Consider the following 27,625-nt stretch of genomic DNA (forward strand, 5'->3'; position numbering starts at 1 on the left):
AGTTGATATATATATATGTGGGATCAAATTTTATTTATTTGACAGATGTAAGTCACTCAGAAGAGCTCATTTTGATTTATCAGGTACATAATAATATGCCTTTCAAAAGAAAAACATGTTCCTATATATTTGCTTGACAGACTGAAATGCTGCAGAACTAGCACTTTGTTCTTTCAGAGAGAAAGACTATGTATAGTCTTTCTGAATGTGTTTCTGGTCTAATCATCCAAGTAAATCCAAGGGAGTTATTCTAGGTTCTTGAATAAATATTACTCATTTTATAACTTTTCATTAAAGTAAAATATAAATATCACCTACATTTAACATACATCATTTCTAAACCAGTAATTGGAGTATAGATATATGCAAATTATTTACACTCACATACTCACACCTACTATCAAAAAAGCCAAACATAAAAGCTAGGACATAAGAGTGGAATTTCCTTTTTAATTTTGAGGCTTCTATTACACTTCATTTCCCTTATCAGTTCTACATTGTGTCTCAGACTGGGAGTCTTGTAAATTTTTTCCTTGGTTTGCCTCGCAACCATATTTTGCAGTTTAATGGGCCTTAATATATTTAGCTATGTGATTTGTCTCCACCAGAAAGGGTTAAGGGAACCAACATACTTCCTGATTCACTAATGCCTCAGGGAGTGACAACAAGCATCCATGACATATGACTGGAATGGAAACTGCACTTGAGTTGAAAAGCCTATCTGCCTTCTTCAGGATCTGTTGGGGCTTAGCTTCCAACTGCTTCTTCCTAGGGAATATGAAGCACGATCTAGTAGTTTCGGCCAGCATCAGGGTGAGGGCAAGACCTTGACAAACCAAAGTCACGTGAGAAGCAATGATGGGAGCAACATCCAGATCCTCAGCAGTTTGGAGCATAGATAAAATCCAAGAAATTCAAGGAGAGTACTAGTCCAAGCAAGGCAGGATCCCAGCCTGAAGGCAAAGGTAGAGAGAGACATAACGGTTAGCAGGTGCAAGGCGGGACTCTTCCCCAGTCTTGAAAAGATGCTGAACTTTATTTATTCAACAACTATTACTGAGCATTTATTACATGCTTGGCATTGTTCTAGGCATGGGGGGAAGGGCCATCTGGGCAGAATCAACCCTGTGCCCTGGGCCAAAGCAAGAGGGCTGAGAGACTCTGTGATTGAGGTGAGAGAGCCCAAGATTTGTCCCTAAAGAAGTTCACATGTCTCTCTGGCAGCCAGGGGGAGTTAGTGAAAACAGGAACTTGAGAGTTGTAACAAGACCTTTAGATAATTTAGTTTTGACAGCAGGGCTTTGATAAAACATTGTATGAGCAAGTCGAGGAGGACTATGTACATATATTCTGCCTTTATAGGCATCAGCTTAGGAACTGGGCTTTGTTTGGCCCCACATTCCCATAATAGCAGCAGGGTTTGGAGGATAGGGTACCAGCAATAGCTAATCTGATTGTAAAAACTCAGGGAAAACAGTAACAGCAGAACTGAGATAGGAGATGACAAAAGGGAGCCAGAACATCTAAGCTCTGTCCAGGGGAACCTAGGGGGGTTGCAGGATGTAGAGGATAGAACAAGTGGGCAAGCATTGGGGCAAACACTCAGGTGGCAGGTAATGCTCCAAAATAAAGGACAGTCTCATGTTGGTAACCACCCCCACTGCTTTAACCCCGAGTACAGGGACTAGCCAAAAAAGGGAAAGAAAGCCTGCAATTAGAGTTGAGAGGAAAGGGACCACAACTCCAGACATAAAACACATAGCACAGCACCAGATACACAGTAGGCTTCAGTTCATGAGAGGCACATTTACTGTCATTGTTTTAACCTGAACAAGATCCCAGTAAATAGATTTTTCACTCTGACTGGTCTCCAAATTCAAACCTTACAGGAAAATACCCTGCCCAGGATTTTTGCCCCAAATTACTTTCTTCACAGAAAGTTAAGGGTCCTTGTGGGCTGATAATACAAATATAGTATGTCCATACTCTCTTCAAAAGTTGGAATTCTCTTCCTCTGAGTTTAACTTCAATTCTGAGTCTAGCACCAAACTTGGTTGCTAGGGAAGAAGATTAAATCAAAAAGCACTGGTGAGCCTCTGGGATTATCTGTGGATTTCATTCATACAGGCTGTATTTCCTCCCATTACTATTGGTAACTGAGAGATGCCTGCTCAATATGTCGTGTTTATGTTATGTGAGCCTTATGAGCAACCAAGGAAAGAAAACCAGAACTTGGTTGTGGTGGGATTTGATAGTCTTTAGTTCCAGTAGCATGGACCCCAGCTGCAACCATGTGTTTTGAAAGAATACTTAAGCAGGGTGAAACACCAAGCTTTTCTTTGCCCAGCCTCAAAAGACCTCCCCTCTCCTCACATCAACCCACCTTATCCACTTAATACAAATGATATAAATATCTAATTTCAAATAGCAGATTTCTAAGTTCCTCCATAGACTAGCAAAACCTAGCTAATGTTGAGAAGCAAAGAAGAAAAAAACACTTCTTTGTGGCAGAACTACCAGACTAACACCCTACCCAGACTTATATTTCATCATGTGCCCAAAGCCTGAACTTGCTGCACAACTGGTATCTCCTCTCTTTAAGACTGTCACAACACCAAGGTGCCATTCAGGTCAATGCATTGACCTATTGCTAGCAAAGCCGAGCAAACCAATGGCAAAACCCTGGGTAAGCTATACGATAAGAGGCAGATACTGCTGGTGTCAAAGACCACACATCTGAGTGCCTGTGTTTGACAAGCAAAATCTATGTGGCTGCCTCACTGCCCAGGAAGAAGTGCCATGGACATGAAAACAGCCAAGGGGTGTGTTCTATGAATAGCTATGCTGCACCAACCTAGAAAATTCACATTATTGATATAAGGTAGCAAATTCAGAAAGTTTTTAAGGGTATTCTTTCTAAACCCTGATGTTGGTGAACAGGGTTGCAGGAAATCCTAAAACACCCACTGTTTTATCTTGGCATTAACAGGCAACATGAAGGGTTTAAGAAAACTTTGTTGAAAATTTTCTACTTTGAGCGGCAAGGGATTAGGTGTTTATTCCAATTTCTCTCTCACTCCCTCCCTTCCTGAGAGGGAAGTTCACTCTTAAGTTGAAAAGCAAACAGCCGCAGAAGCATTTCCAGGTACAAAGCCACGGAGTATACTCCAGCCTTTGGGGAGAGTCTCCCAGGTTTCTAACCACAGCCAGTTTTATGTTCTGCGCATCAATCCACACTCATGATTGTTACCATACACCTGTATGTCATTCGGAGGTTCACCTAGCTCAAGCAAATTATATTTTAAAACTGAACTGATCAAAAAAAAAAGTTCAGGGAAAGGGATTTCCTAGCTCTCAAATAAAAATGTGCAGTGGAGCGCTTACTAAGTAAACAGAAAACATGGGCAGCTGAGAAATCAATTTAGCTGAACAAACAATGTTCCATGTAATGAACTACTAATTATCCTTTTATGCCATGTCAGTCTGAGTGATTACAGAGCTGTGCAGTTTAATTTGACGTTTGAGCATTGCCTTGCTCCATTAGCTTCATATAAAGCTACAACACATTCAAGGGGGGGGGCTGTATTTATCTGGAACTAAGTAAGCACCTGTATTAATAATAAGAGGAGCATCTCAGAATCTTTTTAAAAATATGTTTTTCATATGAGAATAAATAAAGCATTGGGAGCCCAAGGAGTGTGGAAATCAAATCAGATAACCTTTCAGTCAGTAGATGAAACACCTTGAAGCAGTGACATGCCCTGGGCTCATCGCAGTAACTCTGGCTCTTGAAAATGCCACCACCATCAGCTGACACTTACCATGCTCCCCAGCCCCAGGCTTCAATCAGCTGTAGGACTAGAGAGACCAACCAAGAAGAGGATGCAAAGTGGGGGTGAAATGAGGAAGGAAGGATCCCTTTTTCAAACTAGGTTCATTAAATTGTAAGAATCCTTTTTTAAAAAACCTAACCTATGTGTAGTGAAAATATGATCAAGGGGGTTAGAACCCTTGACTTTACCTGCTTTTCACGTCATATCACATAGTGAGTGAAATGGCTAAGGGAGTAAATGATAATCTAAGAATTTTTTTAAAGTGTTGTCCAATTGAACAAATCCGTGTTGAGTTTCTGCCAAGCACCTGTGCTAAGTGTTGTGGCAGATAGCGAAGTAATGATACAATGCATATCCTTCAAGGTTTGGACAACCTTTAATACTCAAGTCATCTTTTCTTGCTGAGCAAGAAAAATCGCCCCTCATATGCAGTGGTTCTCACCTTTGGCTGCACATTGGAATCACCTAGAGATCCTCCCAAAAAACTTACACCTTTATCCCATCCCCAAAGATTCTAATTTTATTGGTGGGGATGGGGAGAGGAGCAATGGGAAAGTCATTTTTACAGGATCTCAGGTGAATCAAATTGGAAGCTGCTGTTGAAATCCACTGCTGTTAACTAAAGTTTTATCTTCAGATTATGCCATTTACTCAATCCACAAATATGCATTGAGTACTGGAGATGCACCTGTAAGATGTGGGCAAGATACACAATAGTGATACAATGATCCCCTTGGGGAAGGAAGAATCACCCACTTTTTTAGAAAACATTACTGCTAGAATTATACACCACTTCAGAAAGAATGATCTCAATTAGTGCCCACAACAACCCTGAAGTGAGATATCCCTATCCCATTTAACAGTTGGGAAATGAGGCCTGGCAAAATTAAGTGGCTCACCCGAGGCTGAACATTTAATCAGTGACAAACTGGGACTTAAAAGAAACATAGACTTTTTGGGAGTTCCCATCGTGGCTCAGTGGTTAACGAACCCAACTAGTAACCATGAGGTTGCAGGTACGATTCCTGGCCTCGCTCGGGGGGGTTAAGGATCTGGTGTTGCGGTGAGCTGTGGTGTAGGTCGAAGACACGACTCAGATCCGACGCAGACATGGTGGCTGTGGTGTAGGCTGGCGGCTACAGCTCTGATTCTACCCCTAGCCTAAGAAACTACATATGCCGTGGGTGCAGCCCTCAAAAGACAAAAAAAAGAAAAAGAAACAGAATTTTAGAGCCAGATGAGATCTCAGTGATGACCTGACTCAAACCTCTCATTTGTCTTGTGAGTGCTGAGTTCAAGAGAAATTCACCTGACCGGCCAGTGGTCAAATGGCTTTTAAAGCCCTAAGACTAAAACCTAGTTTCCCAATTCCTAGTTTAGTGTTTTTACCCAAGCAATAGATTGCATCTGCAATGGTCAGCCCCAGTCACTAGACAACTAAAAGCAGGATATTTGACGAAGGACAGGGCTCCAGAACTCACTTATTTTAGCCTCACATCAGACTGATGACTAAGGGAATAAATCCACTGCTTGGCACTTAGTTGTCAAGCTAGCTAAGAAAAGTAAGGGAATAAAATAATGCCATAAGTTCCCGTTGTGGCACAGCAGAAACAAATCTGACTAGGAACCATGAGGTTGTGGGTTCGATCCCTGGCCTCACTCAGTGGGTTAAGGATCTGGCTTTGCCATGAGCTGTGGTGTAGGTTGCAGATGCTGTGGCTGTGGCATAGGCTGACATCTACAGCTCCGATTTGACCCCTAGCCTGGGAACCTCCACATGCCACGGGTGCGGCCCTGAAAAGCAAAATAATAATAAGAAGAATAATAATGCTGTCAGGTAAATCTGTAATAAAGAGACTTTTCCAGAATCCCAAATCCCAAATCCTTGACCAATTACATGTCTCTGACCTACTCCTTCCCCATGGCTACATCTAAGGAACTTAGGCAAATACGTTTTTTAGTTCTAGCTAGGTCTGTGATTCTCCATCCCTGTGCATTAGAATCACCTGGTACGCCATTGAAAAATACCCAGGCCTGGACCACAGCTCCAGAAATTCTGATTTAACTGGTCTAGGATGAGTTCTGAGTATTTTTGGAAGCTCCCCCAAGTGATTCTGATATATAGTTATTAGACCTTTGACTCCAGGCATTGCCCTCAAACATGCTGGGCTACCCTTGGTCCTCAGGTGCTCTTCATCCCCAGAGCAGAAGACCAGACTAAGAAGAGTCCTGGTGTCCTCCTCCATGCCTTTTCTCCCCCAGTATCAACCATGGTTCTTCTCTGGCCTTCCAATGTTGCGAGGCATGTTTTTATAATATTTTCTTAGCCTCTTTGCTGAAAACTCCATCTTGTCCTTCCTTACTTTGTCCCGTCTTCCTGCTTGAGAAACAGTCACGGTGATGGTAAATGACTTAAGTTTAAGAACAAAGACCTAAAGGCATGGGTTATTCGTGGGGTCAGCTGAAAGAGGACATAATACACTGGTCTAGGCAGGCCAGACCTGTGCAGATTGGCATGCCATTTGCACAAGCATGATATGTCCTCTAAAGAATAAGAGAAAGAGGAACCTCATGGCCAAGTGGTTTATGAGTGGTCTTAGCAGAATATGCATTAGCAAAGAGAACCAAGGTGCAAACCTAGACACACAGGGTTGCCGCAAATACCCATGCTGTTTGCGGAAGCACAGTGAGAATTCTCTGAAATGCTGTGCATAGATAGCTAACTCAAATGCTAATGATTCTTAAATGCCTAAAGTTTAGAGTAAAAGTTTAACCATCTACCAGCTAAGTGACTTTTAAAATAATAAAAGAACTTACAAAATAATTTTTTAAAAAACCTACATCTTTACCTACAACCCCCTTTTCACTTGATGTAATCCTCAAGAGCACAATAAAAGCAGTGTGGTTTCTTGAGGCAGGGCTCTTGGTCCATGAGACCTTGAGTCCCCTGGTTCCCACCTTTACTTAAGATAAATGTCTCTGTGTCTTGTTTTATGTTAACTTTTTTTTCCTTAAGTTCTACAGCACCCGTTCTTCAGCCCATCCTGCTGAGCTGGTCTCGGCATTCCAAGACAGAAAGTAGTTTCTCCCAAGCAAGAGGAGCAGGCTTCATTTTAAAACACAGCATTTTTTTTTTATATATGCTACAAAATGCCTAGCCAATACTCCTCAAAACTATCAAGGTTGTGAAAATCAAGGAAAGACTGAGAAACTATCACAGACCAGAGGAGACTAAGGAAATGTGACAAATATATGTAATATAGTATCCTAGACTGGATCCTAAAACTGGAAAAGACATTAACAGGAAAAGTGGTAAAATCTAATTGAAGTGTAGAATTAATAGTCATGTACCCATTTGGTCTTTTATTTTTGACAAATGTGCCGTGACATTGTAAGATTGTAACATTAGGGAAAACTGAAACTGGTTGAGGTGTATAAAGGGAACCCTGTCCTATCTTTACAACTACTCCATAAATCTAAAACCATTTCAAAATAAAAAGTTTGTTAAAATAAAAAGAGCAATTTTTTAGGTGCACTGAATGAGTTTAAAGGATTCCTTATCTAGTTTTTAATCATGATACCGTTTAACTTCCCTTTTCAAAATTTTACCCCTTGCTAATATAGCAAATTGCCTCTATCTGAGGATTTTGTCCTTAACTATATTGTCCTTAAATCATTCCATAGATCAATGGTAGAGGGAGTCTTATGTATCTCCACAGGTTAGAAGGTACTATTAACAGTTCTCTCAGTGTTATATATTAACCATGTGGGAAAAAATAGATGATTGTGGCATTAAAACACAACAAATCTCAACTCTAGAAAATAGATCCTGGCTGCCATATTCTGGGACATGAAGCCACAGGGTTTAGCAGCATAACAAAGTGTTTCCATTGTGTTGGCGGCACTATTTTTACTGTCATGTTCTTACCACATTCACATGCATATTTTATGATCTTTACTGAATGCAATGTGTTCTCTACGTAGAACATATGTAGTCTCTGAGCACATTAAAAACAGCTGCTGCCTGAATCCCTGTCTGTTTTCCCAGCCTATAAGCCTAGTTCCCAGGCCTGTCCTCCAAGACTGTTTTACTTAAGAAAAAAATGAATGAACAATTAGCAAGTGGTATGTTGCTACCAGATCTCCAAGATGATCTCCATAAGAGCTCAGTGAATATGAAAGGAGTCTAGTATCTACATAGAGGGATGGAGAGCTAGCTACCTTCACTTCTACTCAATCCAAAAAGAAACTAGCTCACGGCGAGTGCAGGAGTTTTGTCACTTAAAGTTTAAACCTGCTTTGTTGTGATATGAGGCCCACTAAAATCATGCCATCTTCATCATACAGGCAAAGAATGTCCTAGGAAATTTCTAGCCAGTGCCTCTGGGAAGTGAAACAAAAAAATAGAAAGCAAGGGGAAAAAGATGCTGAAATGAGGCTTTAAAAAAGAAGACCTTTTATCCGATTGGGCCTATTCTTCTCTCCCCAGACCAGCATAGGGTACCTCAGCTTTAACCACCCTGCAAGGATAATGTTTTAAATCAATCTCCTCCATTGGGCCTGCTACTGGCTTCCCATGTGGCTAGAATAGATTTCTGTTACTCTATGTTCCAATTTGGAACCTAGAGGTTGGGTGTTTCTATATCTGGCCCATGCTCAAACTTGCCTTTCCATTCAGCCTCCCAAATCCTGTGTTGTTCTGTGCCTATCTATTTCTCCACTTGATTATAAAGCTCCATGGGGGAGAAAACCATGTCTTATTCATTTTGTGTCCCTTACTATGCCTACCACAATGCCTGTCAAGTAGCAAGTGTTCAACAAATGTTGGTGAAATATGTTTGATAGTTCTTTAGTGGCAAGGCTTCCTATGGAGCTCATTTATGGCTGCAGTCTCTGTGGTCACACCAATGGGTGAATCAGGGAAGTGCTTAATCAGAACTCACCTGGAGGACCCCACATTTCTCCTGCCCACCTTGGAAAGATTAAGGGTTGATTCACTCAAGACTGAGGCAGTCCTAGAAGCACTTCGGAATAATGTACTAAAGAGACCAACTTTCCCTCATCTTTTTGGTTGTAAATTTACTCCATGGTGCAGAATTTATTAGCTGAAAAGAAATGATACCAGGCCATCTCATAAAGGAGACACGTAATACATAGGGCATGTCCTGAAGGCTGAGAGAAGACAAAACTCTTTAGATATGATGATATGTAGATGACTTGCAGATAAGAGGTGAGTGTGGCATAGTTCATACTCAAATTGTCTTACTGGCAGTAAAGCGCAACAAAACCAGGAGAAAACAGTCTTTAATGTGAAGTTGGAGTGATATTTTCCAACTTGAGCCCAAAAGGGATGGCATTGAAAGAAAGGCCTCCCTAGTCTATTCCACCAATCCCCTGCCCCAGCACAAGCTTTAGTTCTCTACTCTTTCCCCAAAAACCATCCCCTCATAGTCCTTTCCCACAGACCCACCCACTCACTCAGTCTTTTTTCTTTCACATCTTTTTTGAAATATATTGTTGCCTCCCACTAGGGTTCTACCTTGGGCTAAGCAAACAGGTGGCTTGTCAGTCATCAGAAATTTGCATTTATGTTCCTGAACTTGGAATATGGAGGAGTAGGGGACCCATGGCAATCACCTATCCTCAGGAAAGGATATTTATGAATGAATTTTACCTATCATACTGTCATGATTAACTTCTTGCTAATATGTATCCTTTATATTATTAAACTAAAATTATATCAGAGTCCTTCTTTACCATAACTCCTGCTACTCTCTTCTTACAAGAACTCCCCTTGTGTTTTCTACTTGTATGTCTGTCTTGCTTATTAAACTGATTATAAGGTCCTTGGAGGGAAGACCCATGTTCCCAGTGTTTACTTGGTATGGCTCAAATGGCATGAAAGAGGTGGAGAGAGAAGGAAAAATATCCAAGACAGTCTGTGCTTTTATTTCAAATCCATAATTTTGTACATTTTCCATAACTCCTACATAAGCATCTTGGCCATTTTGGCAGCCCAAATCCAACAAAGTCTGAGTTATTTTACTCACTATTTTTGTGTTAAGTGAAAATTCTTCTTACAGGCATGAAAGCATATTTGTCAACCAAACTGGACCATAACCTTCTCTTCTAATTCGTCTTATCCCTTCTAGCCTCTCTTACTTAGATTTTTGCTTAGATTATGCTGCATAACAAACAACCCCAAAGTCTCAGGGGTTCATAACAACTGGCATTTATTTCATACTCACAAGTCTGCATATCTGTGAAAGGTTACATGATCTCATCTGGGCTCATCTGGGCCAGATTGTACTCAAGCCAAGTCACTTTCAGGTCTGCTTCCATGTGCCTTTATCTTGGGTCTCAGGATGAAGGAGCAAGAGTTACCTGAGATACACTCTTCTTAAGACAAAGGGAAGAATCTCCAAGAGGGCTGGCAGAAACTTATCATGCCTCTTTTAAAGACTATACTCATGATGTCACTTCTACTGGCCTACAAAGGTCACAAGGCCAACACCAAGGATTCTGAGAGTAAGGGAGGATGCTCCACCCCAAGCAATTTGGGGAGTGAAATGAATAACTGCTGTTCAGTAATCTAATTTACCACAAGCCTCTGCAGCTTTATTTTTACTATCCCATTTAGCTGAAATCTTTTTACTAGCCACAAATCTACCTATTTCAATCTGGCCTATTATCCTTCAAGTCTCAGTTCAAATGTCACCTCCTCCATCAAACTCTCCCTGGTGTCACTGGGCAAATGTGATCCTTCCTTTTTTCCAAACACTGAAATCTTTATGACTCAAATAGTATTTATTACACATAGAATTGCATTGCAGTCATTGCCTATGTGCAATATCTCCTATAAAATCCTAAACACCTTTTTTAAAAGGGACTCTGAACAATTTTTTTTTTATTACCAACATCATTCAATGCCTTTAAGCATGATAGACATTCACTATTTATTGCATAAAGCAATGAATACATAGATATATGTGTGTGCTTGTGACTCTGGTGGGGGGGGGGTGTCTGCATTAAAAAGAAAATATAGCATAATAATTAAGAGTTTCAAGGTCTGGCATCCAATAGACCTCAGTTCATATCCTGTCTTCCTCTCTCCTTGGCTGAGTGCCCCCTGGGAAGGTACTTAGCCTCTCTGTGCATCAATTTCCTCAACTATAAAATGTAAATTGTAATAATCCATGTAAATTTTGAATATAAGCACTCAGTAAGTGTTACTATTTTACTATTACTATATACACTATGGTAAAACATTTCTCTTTTATATGCAATGTGATGAAAATATTTTTTTAAATAAGTACATAATGACAAGGACTAAAAGAGAACATATGTTAGTGTAGTAGAATTGTAAGAAAAACATCCCTTTTTTATTTCCTCCATGGATAATATGGTTTTGTTTATGCAACTTAAAAAATTAAATACTTATTTTCCTTGGTGTTCAGCCAACTCCAGGGTGGTGACACCCATATGGACCTACCACTCCAATGAAATGACTTTGTGAACAGATTCTATGTGCCAGTGCTACTATAAATACTTTTTTTTTTTTCTAATTCTCACAACAACCTGCAAGGTCAGTAATATTATGCCCATTTTATAGATGAGAAGGGTGAGATCCTGAGAGGCCAAATTATTTGCCCAGGACTTTGCTGTTAGTAAGTGGGAAATATATGGAGTTCCCACTTTGGCTCAACAGGATCGGCAGTGTCTCTGCAGTGCCAGGATACAGGTTCAATTCCTGGCCCAGCACAGTGGGTTGCTGTAGCCTGGGGGTAGTATGCAACTGTGACTTAGATTTGATCCCTGGACCAGGAACTCCATATGCTGCAGGGCAACCAAAAAAGGGGGAAAAAAAGAGAAGAAGAAGAATTGGGTTTAGGAATTCCTGCTGTGGCACAGCTGATTAAGTTTCCTGTGTTATCTCTGTGGTGGCATGGGTTTGATCCCTGGTCCAGGAACTTCCATATGCCACAGGTGTGGCCTCCCCCATGAAAAAAACTAAAACAAACAAACATAAGTGGGAGATATGAGAAACAGAAATAAGGCCTGTCCCTGCAGTTTAGACTTCCTTCTCCACCCTATGTTTCTTTTCAATCACTATTTCACAGGTAATTTATTGTGTGAAAAACAAACCAAAGGCACCTAGACATGTGTTGGTTTCTAATACCATTCTCCAATAAAATAAACCAAAGCCCACTGGAGAAATTGTTGCATCTAGGACTGTAGCTAGAAATATATAAGATGAGTCTGGAACATTTGTAGTGATAGCAAGTAATGAAGCACTCCAAAAATTTATAAAAAGAAAACATATATACATACAATGACATGGACATGTCTAAGGGGCACAGGAGCCACCTGAAGGAGCTTCCAATGTCTAAAGCTAGAGCAATATGAGCAACAAAATAAAATGGTATTTAAACCAATGTATAAAATAAGTATCCATCAGTCCTCACTGATATAAATAAATGATTTAATAAAGAAATAAGTGGAGGATGGAATTCCTGTCATGGCTCAGCAGAAACGAATCTGACTAGCATCCATGAGGATGCAGGTTCGATTCCTGGCCTTGCTCAGTGGGTTGAGGATCTGGCATTGCCGTGAGCCATGGTATAGGTCCCAGACATGGCTTGGATCCCGCATTGCTGTGGCTGTAGTATAGGCCAGCATCTATAGCTCCGATTTGACCCCTAGCCTGGGAACCTCCATATGCCATGGTTGTGGTCTTAAAGACAAAAAAAAATTTTTTAAGAAAAAAAGAAAAGAATGGAGGAGAACAGACAAATTTTCCATGCAGAAAACCTCCAAATAAATTATGTGGATACTCTACCCACAAAGAGGGGAAGCATAATTCTCCAGTTTTTAAGTGCAGAGTGCTCAGGGTAACTTCCTTCCAAAGAGTACAGTATAGAAAAAGGAGAAATGAGTAACCTCAGTGGAGAAACAAATACTACCTCAGCCAGGTGTCAAGGTCAACATCAACAGTGATGTCATGTTGATAATATGCACCCTTGATACGATGTGATGTAGTCCCCCTCCCCAAACCTCATAACCCTAACTAATCTAAGAAAAACTTCAGATCGGGTGCTTGGGGTTATCAGACACAACTTAGAATAGATTTACAAGGAGATCCTGCTGAGTAGCATTGAGAACTATGTCTAGATACTCATATTGCAACAGAACAAAGGGTGGGGGAAAATAAATGTATACATGTAAGGATAACTTGATCCCCTTGCTGTACAGTGGGAAAATAAATAAATAAATAAGAAAAACTTTAGACAAATTCCATGAGTGGCACATTCCAAAGAATGCCTGAACACTACTCTTCAAAACTGTCAAGGTCATAAAGAACAAGAGAAGTCTGGAAAACTCTCATAACCAAAAGGCTAAGGAGACATGACAAATAAAGTGGTGTAGTATCCTGGCTGACATTTTAGAGCAGAAAGAACATTAGGTAAAAACTAAAGAAATCTGAGAAGTTCATAAAAAGATGAGTTTCAGTTAGTAGTAATGTATCAATATTGGTTGACTGATTGTGACGAATGTATCATATTAATATAAAATGTTAATAATAGGAGAAACTGTGTATATGGGAGTGCTCTGTACGATCCTCACAACTTTTCTATAATCTAAAACTATTCTAAAATTGGAAATTTATTTTAAAAAACACCAGGCCTAGATGTGAAGACAGTTTCAATTCTAGAATTGTCCCCAGAAGAACCTGGGATGCAGGCTAAAAGAGTTTTCTTGTTTTCTTGGTGGTATTTAAGTACCACCTGATGAAATGCTTGCACACCATCACATTGAAAGCTGACTCACCCAACCAAGTGGATGGTCTATCTGGTGATCCTAATGAGAGACTGATTTGCCAGATCATAAAGTAATTCTTTGGTGAAGAATGTGTGCTCATTGCTCACACTTTGACTTATTATTTGAGCAATTATCTGTTCAGTATCTATCTTGTTCATACAAAGGGAGTTCCAAGAAGGACTTCTTTCACCACACATTCCAAGAACATGGCATCTACTATACATGCTCAGTAATTATTTACTGAATGCATCAATGTCAGTATAGGCTAGAGGATCAATGATCAACACTGCTAAGTGTGATCCATGGTGATCACAAGCTTTGGCTTCCTGAAGATTAAGAAGGCAATGGACAAATGTAGCTTCTCTTTCAGTCTTCTAAGTCTCTTGGTTCACTCCCCAGCATCCCAAATATCATTATTTCCAAGGCTTTCAAACAAGAGTAGAGAGAGGAATTTTACTTGTTGTAGTCAAGTCTAGTCCTAGAAAACAGTAAAGTTCCCCAAATCTAAGGAAATTATGATTCACATATTTTCTTTTGTGTGGCCTATCTATTCGCCTAAGAATTGAGCCTATTCCAGGAATCACAGGAAAACATAGACTCCTAAAAACCACAAGAAACATGTAGCCAAAAGCACTGTGGGGAAAAACTGTAAGCATAAAACAGATTTCATTAGGGGCACATAGTATTAAGTCTCTCTGGTACATCAATCTTCATTATTGTTATTTTATTCTATCAGTGCATTCCAGGTCACAGTTAAGTTAGTAATTTTGCCATATCTTTCACTGCCTGGCTTTATGTAAGTGCTGCTAAGAATAAAATTAAGCAGTGGGAGAAAAACATCAGTTTGGCCTCTAAATTTAGAAAACTCGATGAATAAATCTATTAATTTCATTGTGGGGAAAAGAGAAGAGCAAATCATTCCTTATTGGAAAGATAAAATAAATAGAAAATAAAAGGTGATTATCTTTATAATTCAGAACAACAGATTTAAATGTAAAGACCTCTCAACCCTCCTTTATTTACAAATGAGTATATTGGTTGATTGTGTATTTTCATTCATTTAACCCTCATCTTGGATTTTTTAAAAAGACAATCTGAGGCAAAAAACCATACAGAAAATAGTTATATGAACCTTGGATTCAGTATTTATTGAGGAGGAGTAAGACCTTTATGAGATCCTATTGATGGGATATAAGTCATCTTCCAAAGATCATGGAAAAGTAGGTCCCTGACACTCAGCACTGCAGACATCTGGCAGGCTTTTATCCTCACACTCCATCCTCCCGCTCAACATCTGGCAGCCTCTTCATCCCTGAACCCCACCCCTGTCCCCAACTGCCTCCCAACATCTGTCACACACTTCTCTTAACCTCAGAAGCAAATCCAGTCAAAAGCTCAAAAGCACAATGTTCCAAGGGTGGTGACCTGGAGTCACATGCTAGGTGGGGGTGGAGCAAGGTTTGTTTTTATATTTTTTTAACTTTAAATGAAAACACAATTCACTGGAACATATGATTTCATGTCTGTCTGGTTCTACTGAGAAACTTGTTTAAAATTGAAATCCACAGTTAACATTAACTTCTTAAAAAGTTTTTTTATCACCCTGGGAATTAGAGGATATAATGAAAAAAATTATGAGGAAAAGAAAGAATTTTATTCTCATGATATGCATTTTATAAGCAAAGAGAATTAATTCTGATAGGGGAAAAATGGACAATATACCTATGTGTTGTCTCTGCATACAAGTCACTTAAAGTGTCTTGGAGTTCCCATCGTGGCTCAGCGGCAACGAATCCAACTAGGAACCATGAGGTTGCGGGTTTGATCCCTGGCCTCACTCAGTGGATTAAGGATCTGGCATTGCCGTGAGGGGTGGTGTAGGTCACAGATGCGGTTCGGATATGGCATTGCTGTGGCTCTGGCATAGGCTGGATGCCGCAGATGCAGCCCTAAGAGGATAAAAGACAAAAAAAAAGAAGGAAAAATAAAGTGTCTTAAACCTACTCCAAAAATGTTTTGAAACCTATTTAAGGGAGTGAGTGCTATTTGGTTTCATGTTGTTTATTTTTTTTGTGAGGTTGAGTTCTTCCTTTTCTTTTCTTTTTTTCTTTCTGCATTTTTTCTTTTTTTTTTTTTTTTTTTTTTCTTTTCAGGGCCATACCTGCTGCATATGGAAGTTCCCATACTAAGGATCAAATTGGAGCTACAGCTGCTGGCCTAAGCCACAGCCACAGCAACATGGAATCCAAGCCATATTTGTGAGCTACATCACAGCTCACAGCAATGCCAGATCCTTAACCCACAGAGTGAGGCCAGGGATGGAATGCACATCCCCATGGATAATAGTCAGATTTGTAACCCACTGAGCTACGAGGGGAACTCCCATTTCTTAATTTTTATACAAGTTTTAAGGTTACTTTCCATTTACCATTGTGGTGCAGAAGGTTAAGAATCCAACTAGTATCCATGAGGATGCAGGTTTGGACCCCTGGCCTCACTCAGTGGGTTAAGGATCCAGCATTGCCTTGAGCTGTGGTATAACTCACAGACACAGCTCAGATCTGGTGTTGGCTGTGGCTGTGATACAGGCTGGCAGATGAAACTCCAATTTGACCCATAGCCTGGGAACTTCTACATGCTGCAGGTGTGGACCTAAAAAAAATAAAAATAAATATATCTTGCAAGTGAATAGGTGCTGTTTGAATTCCACATTAGTTTGGAAATTACTTCGTAGTGCTTCTAGCACCTTATCACACTTAATGGTTTATAGAACTATCTCACATGTGCTTTCCCCTTGTTCCGAACAGAATAACTTCCTGGTTAGGCTCGCCCTGAAATACTTCTCCACACCTGGAGTAAGTCACCTGACTTAGGTTTCCTACTACCAAACTTGTATTCTGGGCCAGACCATTGTGGCAGTTTGTTATGAACCATTTCATGGTTTTTATCTTAGGGTTATGGCTAAATGAATTAACTCCCCCAAAATTTCTTCCCTTTCTACCCCCAATCCCCCCACACACGTAATTCTCCATTCCCTCGCTTCTTTAGACCTTTCCTCTAAATAAAGAGATGCTTGCTCTTTCTCTTTTAAAAGAAATATGGATAAAACCATGTAACCCATGCTGGGCACAAGTGAATTCCTGAGGTGGTCTTGGCTTCTGATGAGATATTCCAAACTTGAAGATGCTCTGGGCCTTGGATGGCTGCCAAGTTGCTGGATGTATCACAGAGATTCTGCAGGGCAGAGCCCTATCAAAGCATTTCATCATTTTATTACCCACTTAAATTAACAATTACTTCTGGGGCATTATTTAGATTCTGTTGCAGTGTGTAGTTTCTTGTTTAAAAGTTTGAATATGTTTATTGGCTCTTCATTAATTGAAGTTCCTTGCACATACGTTATGTGTTTTGTTGTCTGTTAATATTTTATTTTAGTCCCTAAGAATGCTATAAAACAAAGCATTATATCAACATTATTTTCTCTTTTGACTTTTACCTAAACTGGGGAAATCTTTGCATGTATTAAAATCATAGGGATAGTAAACCAAGTTAGGTTGGAAACAGGCTAGAATCATAAATGGTCTTTGCTTGTCAAGATTAGCATAAGCAGGACAAAGATGACGTGAATAAGGTCTACAAATGTGCACCACGAGCTAAACTAAATGTAGAGTCCTGGAAAGAGCATTTGAATGAAAGATAGATTTGCCTTCTGGTCCAAGTTCTCCATTATCTAGCTTTGTGATTTTAGGCATGCCTCCTCACCTCTCTGTGTCTTGGTTTTTCCCATCTAGAATAAGTAGGTTTGCCTACATACATTTTTCTTAACTTTTTATTTAAAAAAAAAAAAAAGCCTCATTCACAAAAGTAGGGAGAATAGAACAATTAACCCAGCTTCAAAAATTATCAGCATATCTTGCTTCAACTATACTGCCTTAATTTCTCCTTCATCCTTTCCGGCTGATTTTTTAAAAGCAAACCCTAGATATCATAAGATTTAATCTGTAAATGAATATTTCTAACAGATAAAGACTTTTGCCCTAGCCATATCGCATTATCATCATTACATCAAAACAAACAAACCAATAAAAACCACAAACAAAAGAACAAAAACACTTAACATTAATTCCTTCAATCACTCTCAACTCTAACACTTTAAGGCCCAAAACCTCCCACAGCTAGATTTTCATCTGCTAGAGCTACCCTTTCCTAAAAACTGAAGCTTACGCCATTCTATAAGTGAGGAAGAGTTTTAGCATTTTTACCTGGTAGCTTTACTGATCTCCAATTCTGGGCTTCAAACCAAAGGGAAACATGAAAAACTTAGAGAGAATTGAGTTAAGAGCCAATCAAAGGTTTAGATGTTCAAAAGAAGGCAGATTCCTCCTGAAACATTAAAGAACTGGAATTTTTCTGACTAAAAAGGAGACACACCAATAGAGTAAATTAGAAGCAAAAATCATTCATTCATTCAGTCACACATTTTTTCATTTATTCATTCATTCAGCAAACACTAACTGAATGCTTGCTTTATGCCAAAGACAATGGTAAGTGATAGGAATGCAAATATGAATATGACACAGAGCATCGCCCACAGAAGTATGTCAGTAAGCTAGTCTCCATCTTCAACTAGGGAAAAATTAATAGCAGTGGGAATTACTGTGTAGCAGAAAGACTAGACGAATATTAAAGTGAGTTTCAAGAGACTCTGGGAATCTTTTTTTAGAGGCAGGAGAATTTCATTTTTATTTAGAATGGCTTAAATATGTATAGAGGATAAAAATATTTTGTTATCTTTCAATTCTAAGATTTTTATAAACCCTGATTTGATATTTATGCAAGAAAGTTATAATGTACAGGGTAGATACTACAGGATTACTATTACCTGTCTGTCGGATACTGAGAGTTTTCCTATACATAAGAGCAAAACCACCCTGATAAGTGAGGTTTCCTTCTCTCTGAAACAGAAAATGTAAAATATAACCTAACTCTACCTCTCCAAACAGAAGTCATAGATATATGAAACACAACTGGGAAATATTTCAGTCTTCCTTTCCCCCAATATTCCTGCTACTGGGATATCAGGCTTTATTATCTGATGGCTACAAGATCTTTAAGTTGCTAGGACACCACAGTAATTTTGATATCAGCTGCTTGAAAGCCCAGTGACTGAGAAACACCACATGAGGTAACTCAGACACCTGCAAAAGGACACCCCTGGGCCAAACAGTGATTTGAGAAATGTTTGACCTCACTGACCCCCTCTTACTCTTCACCTGTACCCCAACCCATGGCTTTCACATTGATTGGCTGTTGAGACTTTCACTTAAATGACACTCTGGCTCCTGACTTTCATTCTCCTTTTGTCTCCCACTCATCCCAAAGAAATGCCTTTGCCTATGCCCTATTTACTCCTTTTTCATAAGACCAAATTTTTAAAATAGTGTGGATATAAAAATAACTAAATCTGTTTGCTCTCCCAGAATGTATATTTTTATTATCATCAGGGCCCCCTGAAAGCATCAGTTGGTCATTAACAGAGAACCGGTGTGCGTACAGCACTGCATTTGCTAAGAGCTTTCAGATATTGTCCAATTTAACCTAATTGCCATAGCAGCCCCGTAAGATTTATATCATTTTATAGAAAAGAAACTGAGATCCAAAACCTTTTCCATAATCAGCTCAGAGACAGAATTATTGCTGATTTCAAATCTCATTTCAATATCTAGATCCCTGAGTGCTTATAATCTCCCTGGTGGAGCTCAAGTAGGACCATCCCCTGCTTAACTGGGAAGGAAGATGCTCTCATTCTCAAGTCATGACCCTTTGGTGCCTGGTCCTCTAGCTTTCTGATTTCAAATGCTCTGTTGTATTGTTGCATTGTTGTTGTCATCCTTGTCATCTCTATTGTTTTGCTTCCACAATCTCAGCATTTATCACTAAAGAAATCCCTTAACCCTGAGGGATCTTTCACTGTGGATATCTAGACATCTTTGTAGTAGTAGCAGAGAGGCCTCCAAATGGCATCACACAGGCAACCACATACTCAACTGAAACCGAGGCCAGCTCTTCAGGTCCTAGTTCTTGCATAAGAGGGCAAAGTCAGCCACAGAAAAGGAAATGTCTCGGCCTCTGATACATGACTGGTCAACTTCAGCACCCTTAAGATTCATAAAGATTAAAGCAGATAAGTCACATAGATACCAGACTGAAATGTGTGCTATTGGATTAGCCAATAAGCAAAAAGGGAGGTGGATAGACCTCTTTATAAATCATATACACTAAGACCATTCAGGGTCAGGTGAATTGCCTCTGGGTTTCACTGCACCTAGGACTTAGGTTTAAGGGACTCTAGCTAGATTTATGTACATTCAAATCTATGTGACACCACACCATCTTCTAAGGGGGGGCCCTCCAGACTGAAAGTCTAGGTATCTGAGACCTAATCCCAGATTTCACTAGCTCTATGATCCTCGATAAGTCACTTAACCTCTCTAAGGGCCTCAGATTTTTCATCTATAAAATAGGAACACAGAGAAGAGAAGGTTTGAGCTGAATAAAAACTTGTTTCTACCACTGCCTAAGATCCACTCTATTATATTCTCTTCCGGAAGGACATAAATTTGCACAAAAAACCAGAATGGTATATGCACTGGAGTTAGTCAGCCTGGGTTCGAATACCAGTTCTGCCACTTACTAGCTATGTGTCTTTGAGCAATTCACTTAACTTCTCTAAGATTCAGTTTTCTTATCTATAAGTGAAATAATAATTACTGGGAGACCAAATGAAGTAATGCATGTAAGCGGATGAGCAGAGTGCCTAGCATACAATCAATCCCCAGTAAGTGTTAGTGTTAGTTCACATCACATTTTAAAATGTTGCTCATCCTTTACTATCAACAGTCCACAGACTCATGTGCATCAAGAATGGAAATGATTCATTCTGCCTTTTAAGCTTTCCGGTTTTTGTGTAAACCTGGAAAAACTGTTCTTCAGTTCATAAATTCAAAAAACTCTGATTAAAACCTCTCTTTGCCTTGTTATGGAAACTCATTTGCTGTGATACCACATTCAAGCAGCTATGAGCTGGTTGAGTGAGCACCCACTATGTGTCAAACACATCAGAAAGAAGGTAACTATTTGAAAAAGCTCATTGAAGCAAAACCTATATAAAGAAATATACTCCTAATTACTTTATTTTTGATGCTGTCATTTTATATTATTGGCCCTTAGAAACAGCTATTGAAATTAGTCCAGCAAGATAGTGTGTATGCCTTAATTATTTACTTATTCGAAAGATGTATGACCATATATTCTGTACCTGATGCTGTGCAAGCCACTGAGGCAGAAGCAGATTAAAACCAAATACCCGGGAGCTTGTAGTCTTGTTAATAAGTAAGATGCTGCATACACAGGTACCTACCAACCAAAGCAGAATTCAAGTGACATAGAAGAAATAGAATATTACAAAAAAATGAAGAATTACTTCTGGCTAAAGGCAGAAGAGACTCAGGGAGGACTTGTTGAAGAGGTGGTTTTTAAACTGGTCCTTTAGTGGCAAGCAGGATGCCAATGATAAGAGATGGTTTATAGGGAGGAGAGTCCCTGAGAACATCCCAGGAAGAGTGATGCGTGCCAGCAAATACTGGGAGCGCCAAACCCAGAGTCCCATCTGGTTAGCATGTGATACATAGAGGGGCATGAGCACAAAGACTGGAAAAGGCACTGCTCAGTCAGGGAAGGCTTTTGTCCTCAGTAAGTGTAGGCGTTAGTTAGTAAACAACAGCAAGCCACTGAAGATTTGAGGAGCAAGGGTGCTTTAGGAAGATCAATCTGGCAACAAAAATTAAGTATTTTCTTTCTTCTAAAAGCTAAGACAAGATCATTGAGGGCCTGTGATCCTCCAAATGGAATGTCAAAACTTCCTCTTGGAAGCAGCACTGATATATTTTCACCAATAAATAGTTCACAAATATGTACCTAGCATTTGGTAAAGATCTATGGGTTTTTTTGATGAGAGCAACACTGTCCATGCACCATGACCTATTTCTCATTTTTCCTGAAAAATAAGCACTACAACCCCTTCCCCTCAAAACAATTTATTTATACTCAATGTCCCTAGAAAGTGCTATAGCCATCCCTAAGAGCATATTAATTGTTCAAATAAGAGCATTATATTAAAGCTTGCAGCCTGTATGTAATGGTAGCGTTGAAGGTTTAAGGCATATGTTATAAAATTAAGTAAATCCACAAAGCCTATCCCTTCTCAACTCCTAGCTTTCAATTCTGGTTGCATCATAAATGAAACAGGCTTGGTGGTCTCCAGCTACCTCCTAGGAACATTTGTTTGATTTACAAAAACAGGACACAATTTGATACACTGGGCATAATTAGTATTCACTACTTAGAAGAATGCCCCAAGAGTTAGAATTCAAATATACCGAAGCCAGCACTGCATTTCTCTCTGTCCCCCTTTTTTCTCCTTTTTCCCTCCTCTCTTTTTTCTGCTCTCTCATTTTTTTCTCAGAGGACCCTGCAAGACGGAGCTGTGAATAAGCAAACCCCATGTCATGGGGATCTATGCAGAATCAAAGAACAAAATGTGTGTTTCAGCCAAGGCCGTTCTTCGTAGCTAGCAGAGGCTGCTGTTATCTGCTCTACTGCCCAAACCTCTTCACGCAACTGCTGATTATATAATGTTGGTTCCACAATAAGAATTTTCTGGAAGAAGCCCCATTTCAGAGAGGGGTGCTGAGCATTTAACGGTGCTTTGCTAACAATCATTAAAGTTATTACTGTTACTTAAAGCGGCAGTAAATATGTAGAAGACATTGTGGTAACTACTGTTCACAACACATAAAAAGTTCTCTCTTTCCAAGTGCAGAAGATTTTGCCTGTTCATTTTAAATCTGCTTAATTCCTGTTTTAGGGGGCCTTGTGACAGTCTTCCAAAAGTTAGCTGCCAAAACTGTGACTATATTTAGTTGTTTATTACACACCAACTCAAGGTGGTGCATGCTGGTAGACACACAGAAAAGCAAAGAAAATTAGAGCTCATTAGCAAAGGAAGCCAGGAAAGCTTTAGGAAAATTCTGAACCGGGAAGTATTTGTTAGAGCATTTTGGTTACTTTTGAAGACAAAAATAATCTAAGCCCTAAACAAGCAGCATAAACAAGTTAATTTTAAAGTTAATAAGGGACAATGAAGAGGTGATGATAAATAGAAAAGACAGACCCCCAAACTCCAAGGAAATGGATGAAATCTTTGATTTCTTGATTCTTTGGTTTGGTATGGTTGACATGCTTCCCCTGGCTCATAGTCTGAAAATGCAAGGGAAGAAAATCATTTTGAATTTTATTTATATCCAAAATGTGACATTTTGGAATCATCACAAATTTCACCTGGGTGGTAACCAGATAAATGACATCTTCCAGTATCAATATAGCAGTGCAGAAATGGGATCAAAACTCACCTGGAAGATGGAGTTCCCATCGTGGCTCAGTGGTTGGGGATCCGGCGTTGCCATGAGCTGTGGTGTAGGTCACAGATGTGGCTCAGATCCCACATTGCTGTGGCTGTAGCCAGGCAGCTACAACTCTTATTCGACCCCTAGCCTGGGAACTTCCGTATGCTGTGGGTGTTGCCCTAAAAAGACAAAAAGACAAAAAAAAAACCAAAACCTCACCTGGAAGACCAGGATGACCTCTGCAAACTCCATATCCAAAAGAACACACTGCATTTGGTTTCTTCTCTGCAATGACTACTTTTTATTAGATTTGAAGCCCCCGCTTAAGCTTATGCTAGAAACTGTTTCAGCTGCTTATTAGTGGTCTATACCCTCATTAACTACTGTTGAGGAGAGGGAAACAGACTTTCAAGAGCATCCACTCAACCCTACTTTCAAAGCCATGATATTTTTATTTTATCCTTTGGTTTGGTGAAGGCTTGGGAGGGGGAACAGTTCCTGCCTTCCTTCATTTCTTGGAATAGAAATGAAGAATAATTGCATACTGCCCTTAAAATCAGTTTAAAAGATATTTTGAAAAAAAAAATAAAAGATATTTTGAAACTTATCCCATAAAGTCACATAACCGTGGGTGACAACTGGCCCCTATTTGTACCTCAAAGAGTGGTCACTTTCAATTCATTTATATTTTCTTTCACAATACACTCCCGCCACCCACCCACCCTCATTACCACCACCACCATTAGCCCAAACAAAATGTGCTACTTTTGAATTGTTGTGGAGAGGACTAAATGGACTAGCATAGATGTGTAAACAGTGTCACCTAGTGGACAGGAGAAGAAACCAGTGAATTAGCACAAATGGAAATTCAGGCCAGCTGTCAGCTTTGGGCCTCATTTTCCCCTTTCCTCTATTATCTATCACCTATGATGAACAAGAAAATTCGCTCAAGGAGATACACACACACACACACACACACACACACATACACAACCACAAACAAGTAAACCAAAACCCCCATAGCTTTTCCTAATTCTCTAGTTCCCTAATAAAGGCATTACCCAAATTAAAAAAAAAAAAAAAAGCTAGTATTTAATGAGCATTTTCCATGAGTCAATGTTTTGCAGAGTACTTTACCTGGATCCTCTCACATAGCCATCCAAACAGTTCAGTTATTTGTTAAGGAGTTTGGGTGGCTTGTCCAAAGTAATATAGCCTGACTGTGATAGCACATGCAGTCAGTAATACCCACTATTTAACCCACACACACAAAGCCCAAGGGCAATCAAAGAGATCTTGGAGGAACCAATGTATGCAATGACACAATAATTAGATACACAGTAGGCATTTACTGTGCCCCAGACTATTAAGGGAATACAGAAATGAATTTATATGGTTTCTGCCCTCCAAGAATTTATTATCTAAAAGAAAATTTCAATTTCTGGAGTACTTTAAAGTTTACATCATTTCAACCTATCTTTATGGCCCTATAAGGTAGTTATGGCCCTGACTTTAAATATGAAGTTTTATGATTCATCCAAGTTCACACAGACAAGTGGCATGTCTAGAGATTGAAACACCTGGCTTGCGGGTGGCCACTTTGTTGTGCTCAGCGAAAGAACAACTTAAAAGTGTGTGGCGTTGGGAAGGGCAAAAAGATTTTTGTTCAGAAGTGTGACCAGTGCCATACTGTAGAAAAGGGAGCAAGCACAAGACTGATCCAAACCTCCATGGTCTATTTGGGCAGGAGACAGGTCAGGCTCCTGGATTCACTTACACAGATGCCAACAGGAACAAAGGTATCACCTGGGGGAGGAGACATTGATGGAGTACTTGGAGAATCCCAAGAAGTACATCCCTGGAACAAAAATGATCTTCTCTCGCATTAACAAGAAGGGAGAAAGGGAAAACTCAGTAACTTATCTCAAAAAAGGTACTAATGAGTAATAGTTGGCCACTGCCTTATTTATTACAAAACTAAAATGTCTCATGACTTTTATATGTGTACCAAATTTAAATTGATCTCATACACTAGAATTCAGATCATGTATGGCTGATGGAATGTTTTTTTTGAACAGTCCTGATTTAAATAAGATTGGCTAAATTAATATCGTCAGCTTTTTGGATTTTAGTAGTAATTCCAGTTCAACAAGTACTATCACTCTTTTCTCCTTCTAAAGAGACGATTAAACTCAAATATCAAAGATTAAACTTTTCAGGAAGATGATGATGAATACCTTCTCAAAACCTATAGGAGGTTGGTTTTATATTTAGATTTCTACAAATGGTTATATTAATATATTTAAATACTGAAAGATCCCTTCACTGTCTCATAGAACAAAGTAAGATTCACCTGTGTTTCAAGTTGTGTTCACTATCCTGTTAAGGCAAGAGCTGAAGATAAACTGACAATGTCCACTTTATCCTTTTGGTCTTAACTATACGAATTTTATTAAAATTCTCTGTATCTAAAAAAAAAAGAAAAAGAAGTGGCAGCTCTTCAGATTTAAAAGCAAGTTCATCATTCCATCATGTGCTGCCTCTTTCCCAAGTGCAGCTGCTACATTCCCCTGTTTTTATGACAAGGAAATGGAGGTTGAAAACAGCAGAGAGATGATGACTCAGGGACTCATTATGGGATCAAGGGTGGAATGTCCCTCCTTCCCTCTACCACTTTCAAACCACCCCTGCCCTGAAAGGAATAACCATAAATCAAATTTCTCAATAGATTTATTTAAAACAAACCATTTGCATTCAGTATATCTCAAGAAAATGAGAACTATAAGGGAATGTCCATAGTATAAAAAAGGATATACATAAAAAACCTATAATTAACATTATTCTTCATGGTGAGAGACAGGACACCTTCCCCTTAGATCACAACACCACAAAGATATTCTCTCTTATCACTCTTATTCAAAGTCCTAGCTAGTGCAATAACACAAGAAAAATAAATAAATGATGTACTGATTAGAAAGGAAGAAATAAAACTATCTTTATTTGCAGATGACATGATTGTTAAGTATAGAGAACTCTGAAGAATTTATTTTTAAAACTGGAACTAATAAGTTATTATACCAAGAGTACAGGAAATAAGATCAATATACAAAAATCATCACTTTCCTACACACTAATCATGAGCAACTTGGATGTGAAAGGATACTATTTAAATATTACCAAGAAGATCATCAACAACAACTTGGTCATAAATCTGAAAAAAATAGGGGAACTTCACATGAAAAATCACCTTCAAAGGGGAAAGAAGAACCTTCTAGTACATAAAAGTGGATTAACAAAATCAGGAATAGAGTACGTTCTTTTTTTTTTTTTTTTTTTTTGTCTTTTTGTCATTTCTTGGGCTGCTCCCACAGCATATGGAGGTTCCCAGGCTAGGGGTCGAATCACAGCTATAGCCGCTGGCCTACACCAGAGCCACAGCAGCACAGGATCTGAGCTGCATCTGCGACCTACACCACAGCTCATGGCAACGCTGGATCATTAACCCACTGAGCAGAGCCAGGAATCTAACCCGCAACCTCATGGTTCCTAGTCGAATTCGTTAACCACTGCGATACCACAGGAACTCCAAGTACATTCTTTATCTTTATAAAGACGGGGAGGTAACAGAACACTGTAAACTAACTATAATGAAAAAATAAAAATAAAAATCATTAAAAAAAAAAAAGACTGAGAAGAGTTCCCATTGTGGCTCAGCAGGTTAAGAATCTGACATAGTCTCCATGAGGGTTTGATCCCTGGCCTCACTCAGTGGGTTAAGGATCTGGCATTGCTGCAATCTGCAGCATAGGTCACAGACGTGGCTCAGATTTGGCATTACTGTGGCTATGGCATAGGTGGGCAGCTACAACTCCAATTTGACCCCTAGCCTGGGGATTTCCACTTGCTGCAGATGAGGCCTTTAAAAAAAATAAGATAATAAAAGAGACGCATGCACCCGCATGTTCATTGCAGCACTGTTCACAATAGCCAGGACATGGAAACAACCCAATGTCTATCAACAGATGATTGGATTAGGAAGATGATATATACACAATGAAATACTACTTAGCCATAAAAAAGAATGACGTAATGCCATTTGCAGCAACATGGATGGAACTAGAGACTCTCATACTGAGTGAAATGAGCCAGAAAGACAAAGACAAATACCATATGATATCACTTATAACTGGAATCTAATATACAGCACAAATGAACATCTCCACAGAAAAGAAAATCATGGACTTGGAAAACAGACTTGTGGCTGCCTGATGGGAGAGGGAGGGAGTGGGAAGGATCGGGAGCTTGGGGTTATCAGACACAACTTGGAATAGATTTACAAGGAGATCCTGCTGAGTAGCATTGAGAACTATGTCTAGATACTCATGTTGCAACAGAACAAAGGGTGGGGAAAAAAAATGTAATGTATATAACTTGATCCCCTTGCTGTACAGTGAGAAAATAAAACAACAACAACAACAACAAAGATAAAATAAATAAACAAAAGTTTCA

General features: G+C 39.3%; 1 pseudogene; it reads left to right on the top strand.

The window, feature by feature from the left end:
* On the top strand, positions 778-25,063 carry LOC106505757 (annotated as a pseudogene).

This window comes from Sus scrofa, chromosome 13, assembly GCF_000003025.6.
Source record: "Sus scrofa isolate TJ Tabasco breed Duroc chromosome 13, Sscrofa11.1, whole genome shotgun sequence".
Classification (NCBI taxonomy): domain Eukaryota; kingdom Metazoa; phylum Chordata; class Mammalia; order Artiodactyla; family Suidae; genus Sus; species Sus scrofa.